Source organism: Onthophagus taurus, chromosome 2 (assembly GCF_036711975.1).
Source record: "Onthophagus taurus isolate NC chromosome 2, IU_Otau_3.0, whole genome shotgun sequence".
Classification (NCBI taxonomy): Eukaryota; Metazoa; Arthropoda; class Insecta; order Coleoptera; family Scarabaeidae; genus Onthophagus; species Onthophagus taurus.
The window spans coordinates 3,262,039-3,279,282 of record NC_091967.1 but is presented as its reverse complement, the minus strand read 5'-3'; the positions used below and the strand labels follow the sequence as shown (position 1 = coordinate 3,279,282).

The 17,244-nt window shown below is 37.9% G+C and overlaps 1 protein-coding gene across 14 annotated transcripts in view; it reads right to left on the bottom strand.

The window, feature by feature from the left end:
• Nucleotides 1–17,244, bottom strand: part of LOC111415120 (Rho GTPase activating protein at 19D) — a 177,934-nt gene that overhangs the window by 104,019 nt on the left and 56,671 nt on the right. The window contains exon 1 of one of the 14 annotated variants that reach the window (XM_023046636.2): nt 16,370–16,640. The exons of the other annotated variants lie outside the window; for them this stretch is intronic. The gene's annotated coding sequence lies outside the window, so the exon portion shown is untranslated. Of the gene's footprint in view, nt 1–16,369; nt 16,641–17,244 lie in introns of those variants that run through there. 14 annotated transcript variants of the gene reach the window in all.

Genomic DNA, 17,244 nt, shown 5'->3' with positions numbered 1-17,244 from the left:
TTACAGTACTCGTGTGATTACACGACTCGGTCTACGACTTCGTCGTCCAATTTTCCACACTCATACAGTAATTATATTTCTAGCCCACTTGTAATATAATAGTTATTTATAAGTCTATTTGACATTTATAAAAATATTTTCAAATGATAGTTGACAATTTTGAATTGTCAGTTTCAACAACATGTTTACTAATCTGGAATAAGTGTTTTGAAATGTAAAAACATAACAATTAATGTTTATAATAAATAGTATTGTTTCTCTGTAAGTAGATAGCACTTTTTCTTTTGTATTGTTGCTCGTTTCAATAAATTAAGTCTGTTCTGATTAGGCTAAAAATGCGTTACGTAATGAAACCAGTGCGGTAATGAACTTCATTACGTAACTCAAATCACCTCAAATGAGTGCGGTAATGATGACTTATCCAAGCAGTCGTAGATAAATAACTATTATTATACAGAAACAGTAATTATCGAATTATTCATACAATAAACTAAATAAAGTTAATTATAAAACAAAAATTTGTCGCATATGAAAGAGATGTCATATTACATATATTACATGTCATATTATATCTATATTACGATTAATATTACATCAACCTGAAATTGATCATTATAATATTGTGGCGCTTCGCCCGCAAGTGGTATTGGCTTTATCAGCTGAAGTTGTAGATCTTTTGACTAATTAAGTCGAGGTTGCTTGAGAACGATTAACATTATGTCAACCTGAAGCTGATCATCACATTGTGGCGCTTCAGCCGCAAGCTGCTTCGACTTAATTACTTAAAAGATAAAGCCGAAGTCGCTTGCGGCCGAATACTAGTTTTAATATAAGCATTGATTATAATAAAAGTATTAATAATTGTGTAATTAATTAATATTCTTCGGAAATCTGAGCTAATAAATGGGTTAAAATAACCTTGACATAATTGAATTGAATAGAGCTTCTTTATTCATTTTATTTCATTGGCGCCACATAAATTACCAAATACAAATGAAATGTTTACATTTTCCGGATAAATAAAACCAGTACTCTGTTGAATATTAAAAATACCAAGCAAGCTACAAAAAAAAAGGCGAGCAATTGATGTACGTCTTTCGATCGAGCGAGTTGCTGTTTTATGTAGTTTGGCAACGCACACTCTACCAAGACGTTCTTTAAATATTTATCAATCGCAAAGTCTGGCACTCCAGCGCAGATAAACTTCAAAAATTCGCTTCGGGCTTAATGTATAAACAGTCCGATTCGTCGGCATCTATGTTCTTTATGTACGCATTAATTCCACGTCTCTAATGGACATATTTCGGCCGAGCGATACTGACAAACGATTTCTCTGCGGGAGGTGCCTTTACAGCTCTCTCTCTTGCTGTTATTCGATTAGCAATGTGACATATGACGTGTAATAGGAGCAACACTGTTGTATAATCATATAAATTTATTAATACAAAAAAGAGAGTATCTTAGGTTGTTTATTTGTTGGAGAAATGGTCCGAGTTCGTGGCACAGATTTTCACAGCATCGAGGTCACTTCATTAGTCACATTTTCCTCCCTCTTCCTTGGAACCAGCACGAATGTTCTTCATTCGGCGGAGGCTCAATTAAAAGCAGAACCGATTAACGACAGTTCGTAAGTTATCGAACTTTTAGATCTTGGTTCTTCGGTGCCATTGTTTCCGTTGACCGATTATTATTGCAATCGCAGATTCCGCTTTCACCGCCATTTAGTATGGCACCAACAGGATGTTGTAAAAAATGGGGGAGTGAAACGCCAGCAAAACGAATGAGACGAACGAGCAACGGTTGTGGAATTACCGTTAATTTTCAGATAACTACAACCGCAAAAGAAGAAAGTCTCGGTTTCTTTATAATTGGATCTGACGTTGATGTAAAGTCTGTTAAAATAAAGGGTTAACGATAAATTATTGATTCCAAGTACAGTTTTAAATTTAGTAATAATAGGATGTTTCTTAACAAGTTTTCAGTTTTTAGTAAAAGGGAATTCAGTGAAAGGTGTTAAAGGAATAATTTTCTTCTTTCCGAAAAATGCGAATCGCACGAATTCTATCGCCACGAAGAAACTTAACTTGGTAAAGGTCTCCACTTGAATTCTACGTTTCCGCATTCGACGGTGCGAATACACTTCAAATGTCAAGCTGTTGGGCGAAAATGAGTTGAAATGAGTGTCATTTCACTTTCTTGGAACACCCACTACGCGCTGTGATTCGGTGCAATCGCGATTCGCATTCAACAGACAGTGACAAATCGCTCCCGGATCGACAACAATGAGAGAATAGGAAAGGCTGTTATTAAATCGCACCGCCGTAATATGGGCAGTCCAAAAGGTTTCTGCCCATAAGCGACAACTGTCGGCAAAAATATACGGATTACGACAAAGATGTAATTGATTGCATGCTAGTGCCGTCATCAATCACCACGGATCTAGTTCAACTATGCGACGATCCCTTGTCACGCGAATCGAAAGTGTTTAATGACATATGCTATGATATCTTGCGAAACTTATCAACATAAATGAGTAATTTTACTTAAAAGTACTTGAGTTAAATGAAATTCATTGCATCGTAATACTAAAATGATGTTGTTTACACCATAACACCACTTAACACACATGAACTACCTGCCGTTATGGACAAGCTTGATCGAAACCCATAATTTACAAATTCAACTCGTGCTATTAGAACTTGTTTATTTTCTCAACAAGGAAGGTGTAATGTAGATAAACCCGTCGGTAAAAACAAACTCCCACTAATCAAACAAGATTTTATCGACGCATAAATTATGGCGGTTAGTTTTACGTCCCCGATACAATGGGACCCATTAACAGCGTGTACTAAGAGGCCTTCAAATTACCTACGCTGACAAGAAAACGATTTTCGAAGACGGTTACGCTTATAGAGGCAGGAACCGTTGCTTTGGGTAGAATAAAAATGCTTGCAATCCGTTCGTTTCCAACTAATGGATCTTCAATCTTGATAGGAGTAAGTGGAGTAGAAGACCCTGGTCGACGTGGGTGTCGAAGTCCTCCTCTCTCTCCACTTCTTAGCTTGTCTAATAGGTCCCATTATGATAATTAAATAGACGCTTAACGTCTAATGAAATTAATTAGTCTAATTGTGGAACAGTTCGACCCATCCTTAGACGGTCATAATTGCCGTGCCAACCTATGTTAAGAAATTCAATATCGCTCCCGTATCGTATACGTTACATTACATAAATTAACTATATTATTAAGTCATAGATAATGAGGTGAACGAGTAACTTTTTACGAAAACAAATCTAATGAGATTATGAGGCCGTGGTTTTAGAATATGATTTTGCTTGCTCTCTCGAAACGTGATGAGCCGTCGTCTAAACCGTGTGAGCTATCTATCTTCAGTCACGCGATATTAACATCAATTATAGTTACCGAGAAAGAGTATTGAATGTTCCAGGAAACCACAGAATAGCGGACGTTGGTTTTGAATAATATCGCCCATATCTGTTCGGTCTTATCGACAAATTTCCAAACGACCGCGTAAGATCTCCTCGAATCTGGGACACTCGTCTCCCGTTACGTTTCGAAACTGATCTCTGCGTATAATATAATTTGCCGTTGACTGTTTACGATGTCATCTTGATTTCTTTAGATTTACTTAATCTTCTTTACATGTTGCGAAGAATTTCTCTTCAAAAAATTACAACTTTTAATTTCAGACATTATGATTTTAACGTTTTTTTTTGATATCAAGCAAATCTAATACTACTAATAGTCGCCACTAATTGGTATAATTCTCGACATAAACAAGCTCGGAGTCCTGCTTCGCACGACAGCAGCTTTCTTCCATCGCACAAAAACTACTCAGCTTCGGGATACGATGGAAACATACGTTCGCACGTCGATATTGTTTACAAGATTTGCTCGAGGCCGTTGTAACGGCATCCATACTTGCTCGAGTTATTTGGAGCTAATTGAATACGATTTTTATGTAGTTCAAAACGATTCACAATATCATGACCAGTTTTTAGGTTGATATAATGTTAATCATTGAACCTCGGCTTAATTTGTTAAAAGATATACAACTTCAGCTGATAAATCTGAGGCCGATTGCGATCGAGGAACCACAATGTGATGACCATCTTCAGGTTGATATAATGTTAATCGCTGAACCTCGGCCGCAAGCTGCCTCGACTTTATTATCTAAACCTGTAGATTTTTTGATCAACTAAGCCGAGGCAGCTTTGATGACACAATATGATGACCAGCTTCAGCTTGATACACTGTTGGAAATAATTCACGAGCACACCCTATATAATCTGAACGCGTGAAGATAAATCCATAATATTTGCGGAGCATAAAGGTTGATTGTAGACGTGTTTATTCACCAAGTTTTGAGTTTTTCTGCCGCGGCATTGTTGACTGAGCCGCCCTTCCATGTGGAACATTCCGTCGCATGGAAACCGAAGTGGGTTGGAGATACCGATTTTTTTTAGTGTGGTGTGATGGACCAGTTTGTTGTCGTACTTGTCGATCGCGTTACTTAATCGAGTTTGAGCGAGGAATGGTTGTGAGTATGCACATTGGAGATTGTATCGTTTCGTGAAATTGCGCGTCGTGTCGAGCAGTCGTTATCGGCAGTGCAACGGACATGGCGAGAATGATCTGAGCTAGGACATACGCACCTTCAGCCGTAACCAGAACGACCCCACGCGACCACAGCACGTATGGTTCGCGCCATTGTGCTCAGCCCTTTAGCGTCCCGTACGTCCTCCTCAAGGCAAGTTGGAGCTGTTTGGCCAACGGGAAGGGAAGGCCAGGGAAGGTGCACTCACTACGCTAACTGTATAGCGGCGTTTGGTAGACAGTGGATTGCGCGCGCGTCATGCGTTACAACGGATTCCACTAACACCCGAGTACCGCCGTATACGTCACGAGTGGGTCGACGCTAGACATTGGTGGGTTGCCAAGTGGAGGGACATTTTGTTTTCCGACGAATCAAGATTCGAATTAAGCACCGGTGACGTGCGAATTTTGGTTCGCCAACATAATACTTGGTTCGCCACCGCCAACCGAGTATTATGGTATGGGGTGCGATTACACATGGTGGATGTACACGTCTGCTACGTGTACAGCAGACGATGATGGGTCAACGATACGTAGATGAGGTGCTACGGCCCGGTGTGTTTCCCTACGTTCGACGGCTCCCACGTCTGCTATACATGCACGACAACGCCCGAACGCACATCGTGCGTGTTGTACAGACCTGTGTGAAAGAGCACCGTATACGAATGCTTCCCTGGCCAGCTCGTTCTTCGGATATGAATCCGATCGAACATGTTTGGGACATGATTAGTCGGAGACTTCAACGTTATCCGGCTTTCCCAGCTAACGTTGAGGAGCTATGGAGATTCCTCCCGTTACAATACAGCGACTTATCGACTCCATGCCACGTCGTGTAGCGATGGTACGCGCTGCTCAAGGGCTATACTCTCGCTATTAATGTATCCCCTCCCAGCAGAGTTGCGCCGCTCTCCATGTGAGGCTAAGTTACACTACTTTAGTACTACTTCCATGCCAAATTTCATTGTGCTAGACACATGCGTTCAGATTATATAGGGTGTGCTCGTGAATTATTTCCAACAGTGTATAATCTTAATTGCTGCTTCATCAGTCGAAAGATCTACAGCTTCATGTTCTAAAGCCGAGGCACCAACATGTGATGAGTCGCTTCACGTTGATATAATGTTAAGCACTAAGTCTTCAGAAAAGGTAACTGTTTAGCAGGTTCCGGTTTAGCGGTTGTGATTTATTCAGCTGCATATAAAAAAAGTTTGGTGATTTTTGCACTTAACTAATTTAATGTGAAAGATAATAAACATTATGATTACACAAAATGGACAGTAAGATGTTTTGTAAAAAAAACGTTATATTAACGGTAAGTTTCTGAAGCCATCCCGTATGTAACGGCGTTATACCGAGTCATTGGTTGGTTTCGTTTCATAAACGTCAATGATAAATCACTCCGAATGATAGAGTGAGTTACGGTAGCCAGTGCAAACTCGGCTCGTACACATATCGGTCCTTTTCGTGGCCGTTGCGACTCGGTCAATCTTTAAAAGATAGCAGATTTTTTTTTCTTCCCGCTATCCGTTAATTCCTTTTTTCAACAGACGTCGTTTCTTAAATCAATTAATTCTACCGGCTGCGGTCGGTCGTTTTCTGGCGTTGAGAACTACTTTATAGGTTACGTTTCGGTCGGAGAGAACGTTTCGCTCAACGTCAGATGATCGGATAAGAATTACCAGTTTACAGTCGCCGGTAGGCGGCAGTGGCGTTTCAGAGATTGTTTATTGCACTTATCGTGCTGTTTATCGCTTTTATTCCGCGTTAGAGGAAAAACGGACAAATTGCCTTCGAAAGCGATAGATAACTGTTGAGTTTTGAATAGTTTCGAATCGATGTAGGTCTCGTTTAGAACTAATCGATCAACAGTAACCGCACTTTCTTTAACGTAATCTTTAACATGAACAATAAAATGTTGTTAGTGTCTTACTAGTAAATTATAAAAAAGGAACTTGTTGAACTAAAACCGTGGGTGGCAATGCCGTTTCATTACCTGAGGCTAAAATAATCCGGCATTAATCTACAAGTAACACAAACGGACGTCTAATTTATTGCTTGAACAATAGCACGCACGCGTATTTTTGGGGCCGAGCATTAGTTTGGCCCATTCTCTCATGATTGCTTTTAGATCGGGGCCGCTTTCGGTAAATATTTATGGCAATTCCGCGGATTTTGAAATAATCAAGCGGTGGTGTGCGAAGTGGAACGCGTTTTATGGGACAAACGATCGTAATGTTTTCGGCTTTCGCGATTCACCTTCGTCATCGATGACCAACACTTCGTTTATATCCACTTTTACACAACCCATTAATAATCAAAATCAATTCAAATAGAATTTTATTGTTTATTTCTTAAATTGGTTGTGTTATTAGATTAGTAACGGACGGTTGGGAATGAGGAGTGAAGTAACAGCGGTGTGTACGAGGATGAAGGAGCCATGACCACAGAGACGTAGCATCGTTCCGTCGATGGCAATTAGAGCGTTTTACGATGACCAACGACTCTGCGTCTCGATTGCTTTGGTCTGTGGGCAACGCGGTTACGTCATTTGAACTAATGCCATGCGAGGCCACTAACTGGCCTAATGTAAATACCCGCAGCGAACCACTGCAACCGGGGAATCGCGAGACGTGAGGAAAATTGGCGAGTAATGGAAACCGGCTTGCACCGTGTTCGGCTTTAATTGAATCGACGGCAGTTCTAGGAAGACCCGTTGACAGGCATAATTTGATCTTATGTTGCCCGCAGAGACAATAATATTAACCACAGGGAAACAAAAAATAAGCCACGTAATTCCACATTTCACTTAATACAAGAAATAATTAAATCGGTTTATGAACAAAACAACAAATTTATATTTCTTAATGATTTAAGTATACGTTTGTGTTGGTTATATTCTTTCTTTTTAATTTATGCAAGAAGTGCAAGTGTGTCGGCAAAAAAAAATCGATTAAACTTTAAAAACGAACGGTCCTCAAAACCACTTATCTTCTCCACTTACCGTTAACTCTGATTAAGGATTCACTAACCGTCCGGACCTTACTGTAACCTCTCGACAGAATGGCACGATTTGGACAATAAACAACAAAAAAAAAAGTATCTGGAGGGTCTTCAGAAATCAATGGAACTAATTTTCATACTAAATCCATAAAATACTGTGTACAGTTGCATTCAAAAATACCGTTATTAAATTCTAACATATTACCGTTAAAAGTTATCAATCAAAGCTAGTTGAGTGAGCAAGCAATACAAGAGATATTTATAAGTTTTTCGAGACGATGACTATCGTTAAATAGACACTGAAAGTGTCGACGCGAAGTAGTGCGTAGGCGCCAATTAATACCAAACGAATAATTCTCTCCTCGTAATTACGTTCGTACACGAATGTAAGCGTTCACCAAGCACTGATATCGGGCTTTTAGTATCGCCTTTACTGATAGAGCTTAGCACAGGCGTGTTTTCACACCTAACCTCAATCCACGACCGTAAGTCTCACCAAATTGGCACATGAGTCCCATTCCGATTTCCGTCGACGTTGATTTATCATCTGTCGAGTTAGCTCGACGCAATAAAGTTGCGGAAAAGCACCGCGATCTTCCGTGGTTCGCCGAAGTGCTTCGTCTGTAGAAAGTGCGTGCGCTTTTTCTTGACCTCATCGAAGAAACGGCATCTGGGTTTAGCATTAGGAGGAAATAATGTCCACGTGCGAGGAGCCAACTTTCATTGATTGAATAAAGTAAACAGAAATATTATAATAAGAAATATTTTGTATTTATTGCCGTCATAGTTAATTTATGCCGTTGATATGAGAAATGATTCAAATTGGCTTTCTACCAAGTCCACTTATTTATGTTTTAAGAACAACATTATGATTTCGGTACTTTTCCTATGATAAATTTCAATTCACGTTCGTGCCAAAACTAAAGTTATTTGACAAACACTTTGTTTTTCGATAGTAGATGGTGAATGTCTGGAGCGGATTCACGGTAGGTGATTATGAGTATTCCAACTGTGACTAAACCCCGCAAGCCCCGCAGTCACCGTGAATTTTTTTATTAACGGGTTAAGCATTCTAAATCAACTCGGTGAACGAACAACACCTGTAAAAAGTTATGAAAGGTGAATACATCATAGATAAATCGGTCGGTTTTCAAAAGGTAGTGAGCTAAAAATATTTTATGTTTTGCACTAGCCGAAACATCAAAAGTGTGTTACGACCGCGTCTCTATTTAGAACGAAACCTAAATTTAGTTGTTTCCTCACAAAAGTGAATAGAAACGGAGATGTTATTGTAGGCGAACGCATCAGCGCCGTCTTAAATTGGGTTAAAATAATCGGTATTGTTGCCTCATAGCGTGTGCAGCAGAGAAAGCAAATCACAAAACACATCGGGTGAAGGATTAATTGCGAATAAGCTTTGGGCTTTGATATCGCTTTGGGGACGTTTTGTTCCGACATTACTTTCTACGATAAAGTACTCGACACGTTTACTATGCAATAAATCGCACGACGATAAACAACTACAAATTGCTGGGGACGTACCCTTTCGAACACACATAATAGCTGAAATTAGATTTCAATTAAAAGACCAACGATGACTGGCCGATCGGGCTCTTAATGCTTCCTGGAACTTTAATTAAACGTCCATTGGTTTCCCATTCGTTCTTTCCACTCGAACAGGCAAACGCAGCGGTTTTCGCCTACGCAGACGTCAATTTTTATAATTTACCAGGGCGTAATTGCTGCCGGAATTGTAGTCATAAATCGGGGACTGTAGAAATTTTCGAAACTTTCGGCTGGTCACAGTCACGCTTATCTTAATTAGTTCTGTAATCGAACTCCTAAATGCCATGAAGTAAAATACGCTTAGCTTTCTTAGGTGAAGTGATTGTTGGTTGGTTAGATATTTTATCTTGTAATTACATTGTCGGTACAACTGAGTGACACGTATTAAGTGTGTTACGTTGAGGTTATCTTCAAATCTTAATTAATTACGTTGGAAAGTGTTATGTTTTTTTTTAGTCAAAATAAGCGGTGCTTTATAATAAAATGAAAGTCATTGTACAGAATGTCTTGATGATGATAAACTACGCGCGAAAACGGAAATAATACAAAACTAGAGTAGTTGCTGGAACATTGCTATTTGGAGTGAGACATCCTAACAACCCTCATTTCAACGCAATCCAACTCAACTAAGTACTCTACGAGATAGCAAAAGATTCCCACACTCCACAAATATCTACAATTTGACTGAATTTGTCATTGTAAACATGTCCATAGAAAAATTTATATATATTATGTATATAGAAGGTCATCTCCCCACTATTTTTTGGTACATTGAGCGCTCCCAAGGGGATTGTGAGGGAACTAATTAGGTTAAAGCGCGAAATTTAAATATAGGTATTTCTATACCGGTTTATACCAATACTTTATTTTGAAGAGGTCACAAATACATGCAAAAAAATATGAATTTATAGTTTTTCCAAGATAAAATTCATAATTTTAAATATATGTATATTGCTCTCATTTAAGAGCGCCAATTTATCTATCGGATAAACTTATGAAGAGGTGGTAAACGTGGCCCTAACTTATTTAGGCCCACTTTTACCATCCTCCTGATAAACTACCTAGAGGATAGTTGCCATGGTTACGGCGGTTTTAAGCGCTCTCATTGGCTAAGAACTGGATTTATCTATCGGATAAATTTATCAGGAGGTGGTAAAAGTGAGCCTTAAACACTTAACTAAAGGATATAAAACACTAAGCCAAAGGAAAGTAAGAAAGAATATACACTGGGTTATCACCAGTTATCCATAGAAAAATGTATGTATATTATGTATATAGAAGGTCATCTCCCCACTATTTTTCGGTACAAGCGCTCCCAAGGGGATTGTGAGGGAACTAATTAGGTTAAAGCGCGAAATTTAAATATAGGTATTTCTATACCGGTTTATACCATTACTTTATTTTGAAGAGATCAAGTGCATTTTCCATATAAATAATTCCAAATAAATATGAATTTAAAGTTTTTCCAAGATAATATTCATAATTTTTAACGTATATTGCTCTCATTGGCAAAAAGCGCCAATTTATCTATTGGATAAACTTATCAAGAGGTGGTAAAAGTGGCCCTAACTTATTTAAATACTTAACTAAAGGATATAAAACACTAAGCCAAAAGAACGTAAGGAAGAAAATTTGCTTATACAACAGGGTCAACCAATTATCACCAATTATCACACTAAACGACAAAACAAAAATGTAACGTTTGCTTTCACCTCTGAGTTTGACGTTATACATAAATTTTTCTATGGCTACAAGCGCTTTGTTTGTGTAGATAATGCAGATTGCTGCAAATTCAGTTTACAACGTCATCCAGTGGATTGTGAGGGTACTAAATCTCGGTCTACTTTTTTATAGTAGTAAGATTGCACAGCATGCAGTTATCACACCAAACGACAAAACAAAAATGTGACGTTTGCTGTCACCTTTGAGTTTGACGGGTTTGACGTGACATATAAATTTTTCTATGGTTACTTTGTTTGTGTAGATAATGCAGATTGCTACAAATTCAGTCTACAACGACATCCAATGGATTGTGAGGGTACTAAAACCTGGGTCTACATTTTTATAGTAGTGAGATTGCACACCATGAACATGTCAACGTTTGCAACTATTTTTTCAAGTAATGAATAACTCCTGAAACGAAGGCTTAAGTTGATTGTAATATTTAATTTCCAAGATGAAAATAAGTCTTCCATACCTATTTAAGTAAGTATACGTTTATATTCTCTTAAGCGATAATAAGATGATTTTTTACCTCCTATAAGTACCACATTTAACCTAAACATGGTTTAAGCTTCTATGAGTGATAGTAAATATCGAATATAAATCGAGTTTATGGCCTTTTAAGTAAGATTTACTGGCCAATAACGATTCACTTTCGCCAACCTCCTTTACAATGTCACTATTCCATCGAGATGCACTGTTAGGCCGGAGAGTATCGATACCGTACAATGATATCTGGAGGTAATAAAATTATTCGCAAGCTGAGTTGAACGTAGAAAGTGCGTAAGTATTCGCGCCAAACGATTTGCTGCGGTCCGAAACTACTTATTATCCAGGCAATTATCGTTAGTCGCGGTGATCGATCGAAACGATTCCCTTTGATAAATCGCGACGGTTGGATGTTAATTTATGCAAACGCGCCGGCGTAAAATACGGTCACCGCCCTTTTCACTTTTACTCTAAAGCGGTATCGTTAACTTGTCCATCTGTCACTATCGGTTTACGAGTCGCTTTATATACTAATCGAGTAGAAAATTTTACCGGCCACTAAGAGTCGTAAAATATTCAGAGACTTAAGAAAGACGTAATGAAAAGAAAGTGAGAAATAAAACTATGTATGTATTTTTTACGGGATCTTTGAGTTACACGTTAGTTGGACACGACGGGCTGTGGATTAATTTGAATTTATAGGCAGTTGATTGCTTCTTATCAACCGCAATTATGCATCTACCAGCCTAATTTAACTGAGTTTATTACACAAAAACAACGTCAGACTGCTTGTCACTAACTTATAAATAAATCTATGTTCTAATTGGATGCAAGTTAATTTTAGCAAGTAAAATTTGTGGTCAAATAGTTGACGAATGTGTATTAATTAAATATAAATTATTTATGAAAATCACTTCTGGTTGGTGAGTCATAATATTGATACACCAAAAGTATCGGTGGATCGTAGATTTTAAGATCTAAAAACGTGTCACTGATCGATGTCTTCATATAGTTATGGCGAATAGTAGCGGTATCCGGTGTTCGCCAGTGAAGCATGCGATCAAAAACGCCTGAACTATCTGCCCCCGTACACGATAGATATCTATCGTGCCCGACTGTACACGACTTCCAAGACCAGTTACCGCGTTACCTTTTTCGTTACACGACCATGCTAGAATATTGTATAACACTATAATGGAAGATTCGTGAGGCCGTAATCTCGCAGCATATAGTACTGGTTACCTACTTCTGCGAAGGGCATAATTCTCCTCGAGATAGGCATTTCGGAGATCTATCGATACGGAATCGTTCAAAACGATAGACATCTCTCGTTCATTGTTAGATACAGTTATACAAATGGCGAGAAGAATTCAGCGCGATACGATGGCCGAGAATGATGTTAATTCGAATCCGGGGTGATTATTTATACGGATTCCTTTAAAATAACTTACTGAGGTGTTTGCTTATTTAAAACACTTCTTTAAATATTTGTAGAACTGGCGCACACAGTAAATTGAGTAGATGTACGGCCTGTTAACTGATATAAAAAAACACTTTTTTTTTCTTAAGCTGTCGTTAAAGAATCACCTTGAATTAAGCACGCGTTTACCTAAAAAAAAAATTTGAAAAACATTTTCAATGAAAATGGTGAAATTTAATAATTTAAATATGATGAATATTAATCAAGTTGAGAACCAATTTTCGACTGCGTAAGTGAAGGAGTAGTTTGTTTTGCAAAGTGGTGTTTTGCCGACAGTTCGAGGCAACCATCATGATAATTTATTTAAGTAGGTAATGTGAATTTAATTGATAGTTGGCGTGTTAATTCATGGTGAAATCGGGAACGTTTTTCTTCCCCGGCGTGGAATTACGCGTCTATTTGAGTGTTCGCGCAATTTCCTCACGCACCAGATGTGAATTTTAAAATCTTATTATGGATGGTGCTTACAGAGGTAATCATGCAAACTTTAACCGTAAAATAGCGACGTTTACTTTATAGCGGTAGTGAATATTAATTTCATTAAGGTAAATGACTTACAAATTGATGCGCAATAATAAGTTTTTACTTTCAGATTGATTAACGAGGTATACAGAATAAAACTTTGAAAACTTCCTGTTTGAAACTAATGAGGTTATGGATAATTAGTGATATTTTTATAAATCACGTTTTATGGTATTCAATTAACATTTTGACATTTCTCAAGTAAATATTTGGTGAGTTATAATTGGAAATTATAAACATACATCTCATTACCAAACCAAATAGGGGTCCGAGCCGGCATCACGCCACACGACTTACAGGCAATAAACAATAAAACTGAATCATTCGTCTTCGCCTCGTGCTTATGGTTCGTATGTAAATAGGATGAATATTAAGCCGTAAATAGCAGTATGTATAGGTGCTTTGTCGGTGTCATAGGTTACAACGTCTACAGATAAGAGCCATAATGCGGATGTAAGACGGGCAATAAACGTAAATTTAATCGCGCGCACTTAACCCAGTTATGTCCGAAGCAATTCGTATTCATAGAGGCTCGCCTATTTCGATGCTAGATAAACCAATCTATGTCTACTAAATGCGCAAAACTACTTACATCCACTGTTAGAGCGTACCTACACTTTTGTGGATAAATATTTGTCGAGTTGATTTACTGCTTTATATAGCATTCTATGTATTACTTTTTTTTTATTAATCGGTTTATAACGTAACATGTCTTTCGATGCCTAAGCTTCTTTCATTATATTAACTTGAAACTGGTTATCAAATTGTGGGGCCTCGCCCGCAAGCGACTTCGAGTTTATAAAATGAAGTTACAGATTTTTTGACTAATTAAGCCGAGGTCGCTTGTGGCCGAGACTTAATCTTTTATAATTATTCATCTTCATTTACTGCGTATACCCCAATTATTGTTAACCTGTAGCCTCAAAGATTCATATTAATCTTAATAATCCTTTCGCTGATTCCTTCTCATGTCGTTACTTATTTTCGTCATTTCCAATGTATCAAAATGGACACTTGACAATAATGATTACAAAATTAAATCGGTATTAATGACACTTTATGATGTGAAAATGCCTGAAATGGGCGATTAAAACAATCCTTTACTTTATAGCCACTGTTGCAACATCCGGACAACATTTCTTTTAACGTTCCGGAGATCCCAGTATAAATTTAGAAACTTATGAGAGACGACGAGTTTAATAAACCTTTCAGAATAATCTACACTGTGTTTAAGATTATAAATTCTTTTTATTCGTCTTTAGTAGACCGTTATAAGCATTTAACGTCAAAGAATATTATTTATATGTATATTTTTTTGCTACAAAAATCGTGCCGGATTCTGCCAAACATCATCCATCACGGACAAACGAGAATGTCGATATTGATCGGTTAGATGGATCATATATGGAAAACTCGATACAAGTTTTTTTTTGTCCTATTATTGTCAAAGGTTAACGTTTCATGTCACCTCTAGGCTTTCCTCGAAATTTTATCCGTATTAGGCAAGCCGTACAAGGTCACCAAAGACCAAGCAGGCACGAAGAATGGACAGAAAAACACTTGAGAGCTTGAAAATAACTCTTTAATAACACGTCTGTGAATTGATGAAAACATTTTAACGAACGACGTCGTTTCAATGTTATTTTAAACGTTGAACCGAACATTTATTGTCATAAAGGTTGGTCATAAAAATTAATAGCGTTATCATCAGTTCTAATGACAATTAAAATCACCAAACAGGAAGTTGATCTTATTCATCTGAATGAAATAGCAGTGCGTGCAACCGTGTGGCTAAGCATTTAAAGGTCATCGAAGATTCCCGTAACTGCCAACTGCACGAGGCGTTCGTGTTTTACATATGTTTAACCGCGCGTGGGAGCGTTTCAGAACAGCTCAAGTTCCATTTTAATCCGAATTGTATCATCACACTAACTATTATAGCAACGAAGAGTTAGTTGCGTTCAAGATCAGCGAATTATATAAACCTTGTTACATCGGTTTTCAAAAGATCTATTATCAACTCCCACGTGTAACATTACTTCATCAATTTAACGAACGTTCTTGGTTTCGTCCCCGCTGGGCATTTTGCATACGATAACACTATATGTATATGTATACTTGTCGTTGGATCTTTTAAAAGGACGTTTTCAATTAGGAGCGGTCGTTCTCAGAGGAAAAAAATATATATTTTGCCGACGGCCTCGGGCCTCAAACTGGTGATTTAAGGACTCGTTAATTAGGGGGAATTGTACACGGTTCCTTGTCCGTGTTCTGTTACGTTGTTAACGATGCGTTATTTATTGGCTGTAAGCCGATTTAATTTAATTTGCCGCTGTGTACGGGGTGTAACGATTAATATTAATAAATGTGAGGAAAGCGGGCGAAATTTATTGGCGGAAAATTGATGTTGACTCAATTTAATTAAAACTATAACCACTAAGTCTTAAAGAATGAAGAAATTCTCAATCATTCTAATTTTATCAACAAAAAAGGAAAAAGGAAATTAAAAAAATTCTTATCGTTAAGTTTCAACAATACGTTATTGAGTCATATTAAAAAATAACGAAATTGTTTAAAGTAGATAAAGCTGTATGAAACGATTATATTGAAAATAACGAAAACAAATTAGATCTCGTAATAATAACTTCGAAAAGGAAATCACGATTTTAAAACGGAAAATTGTCATTCACTGAAAGTCAAGAACCGTGCGGACATGAATGGATGATATAAAAGAAAAAGGATAAACTGAGACGAGTAAACCGTGTCGGTCTGGTGCGTTTTTCTCATCGAGTAAAGCGCAACGTGCACTTGAACAAAAACTTGCAGCGACTACGCAAGAGACACGACGACGGCATCGGGGGACCGTGTAGAATCTGTGTCATTTTTGCATTTATTGCAAAAGATCTGTTGCACAGTTGTCAGATCCGAGCCATCTGCACCGTTTCCCCACGCACCTATCACCGTCTCCTTACCTTATTCTGATAGAACGTCCAGAAAAGCAACGTTACGACCCAATTTCCACCTTGGAAAAGTCAGCGAACCCGCGCTGACCTTCTCCTATTAATTGGGGTTCGCACTAAACTCTCACTGATGATATGTTACGCAAGTTCGTTTTAATTTTTAGTTTAAAGTTTGTTTTGTGGGTTTGCAATAAACTCGGAAGAAGCACGAGTTTTGCCGGTAAACACTCAAATAACAACTCTCGTTATGTGTATAATAGTCGACTGTAGCGAGCTCTCGCGGTCGACTGGTAGCTTGTCCGTCGTATCGCGGCGTACCGTGGTTGAGTCCCCCCACTAAAGACGTCATCTGACGGTGGATAGTATGGTTACGGATGACCCCCAGCAAAAGCAGCCCCGCGGCTCTTCGCTACCACAACATCACTGAAATCGGCTGCTATTGCTTTTGTGTGTGTGCACAACATCTTGATAAAAAGAATGGATTGATGGAAAACGTACGAATCCCGTGTAAAGATCCGCATAAGCGGGACGTGAGAGAGTAGACAAATGTCTTTTTGTATGCCGCATAAAACGAACAAATACGAACGTGTCAAGGTTTTATCTGTTTGCTTACATTATTTGCAAGTTACGTTATGGAACGTTAACTTACGTGCAACCATTCATTATTTCTTCTTGTTAAAAATAAAAGCTAAAAATAACAATCCAACACATACTTAGAATAAAATTTTGATCTTCTTTATTACTAATTTTAAAATAAACATGTATTGGTCAAAAATATTACCAGTGTGAAGTTACCCATAAATTCCATCCATAAAAAAACTTTTTTGTTTGTGTATCGATTTTAATGATAAATGGCTCATTACAAAAATCTTGTAGAGTAGAGCCTA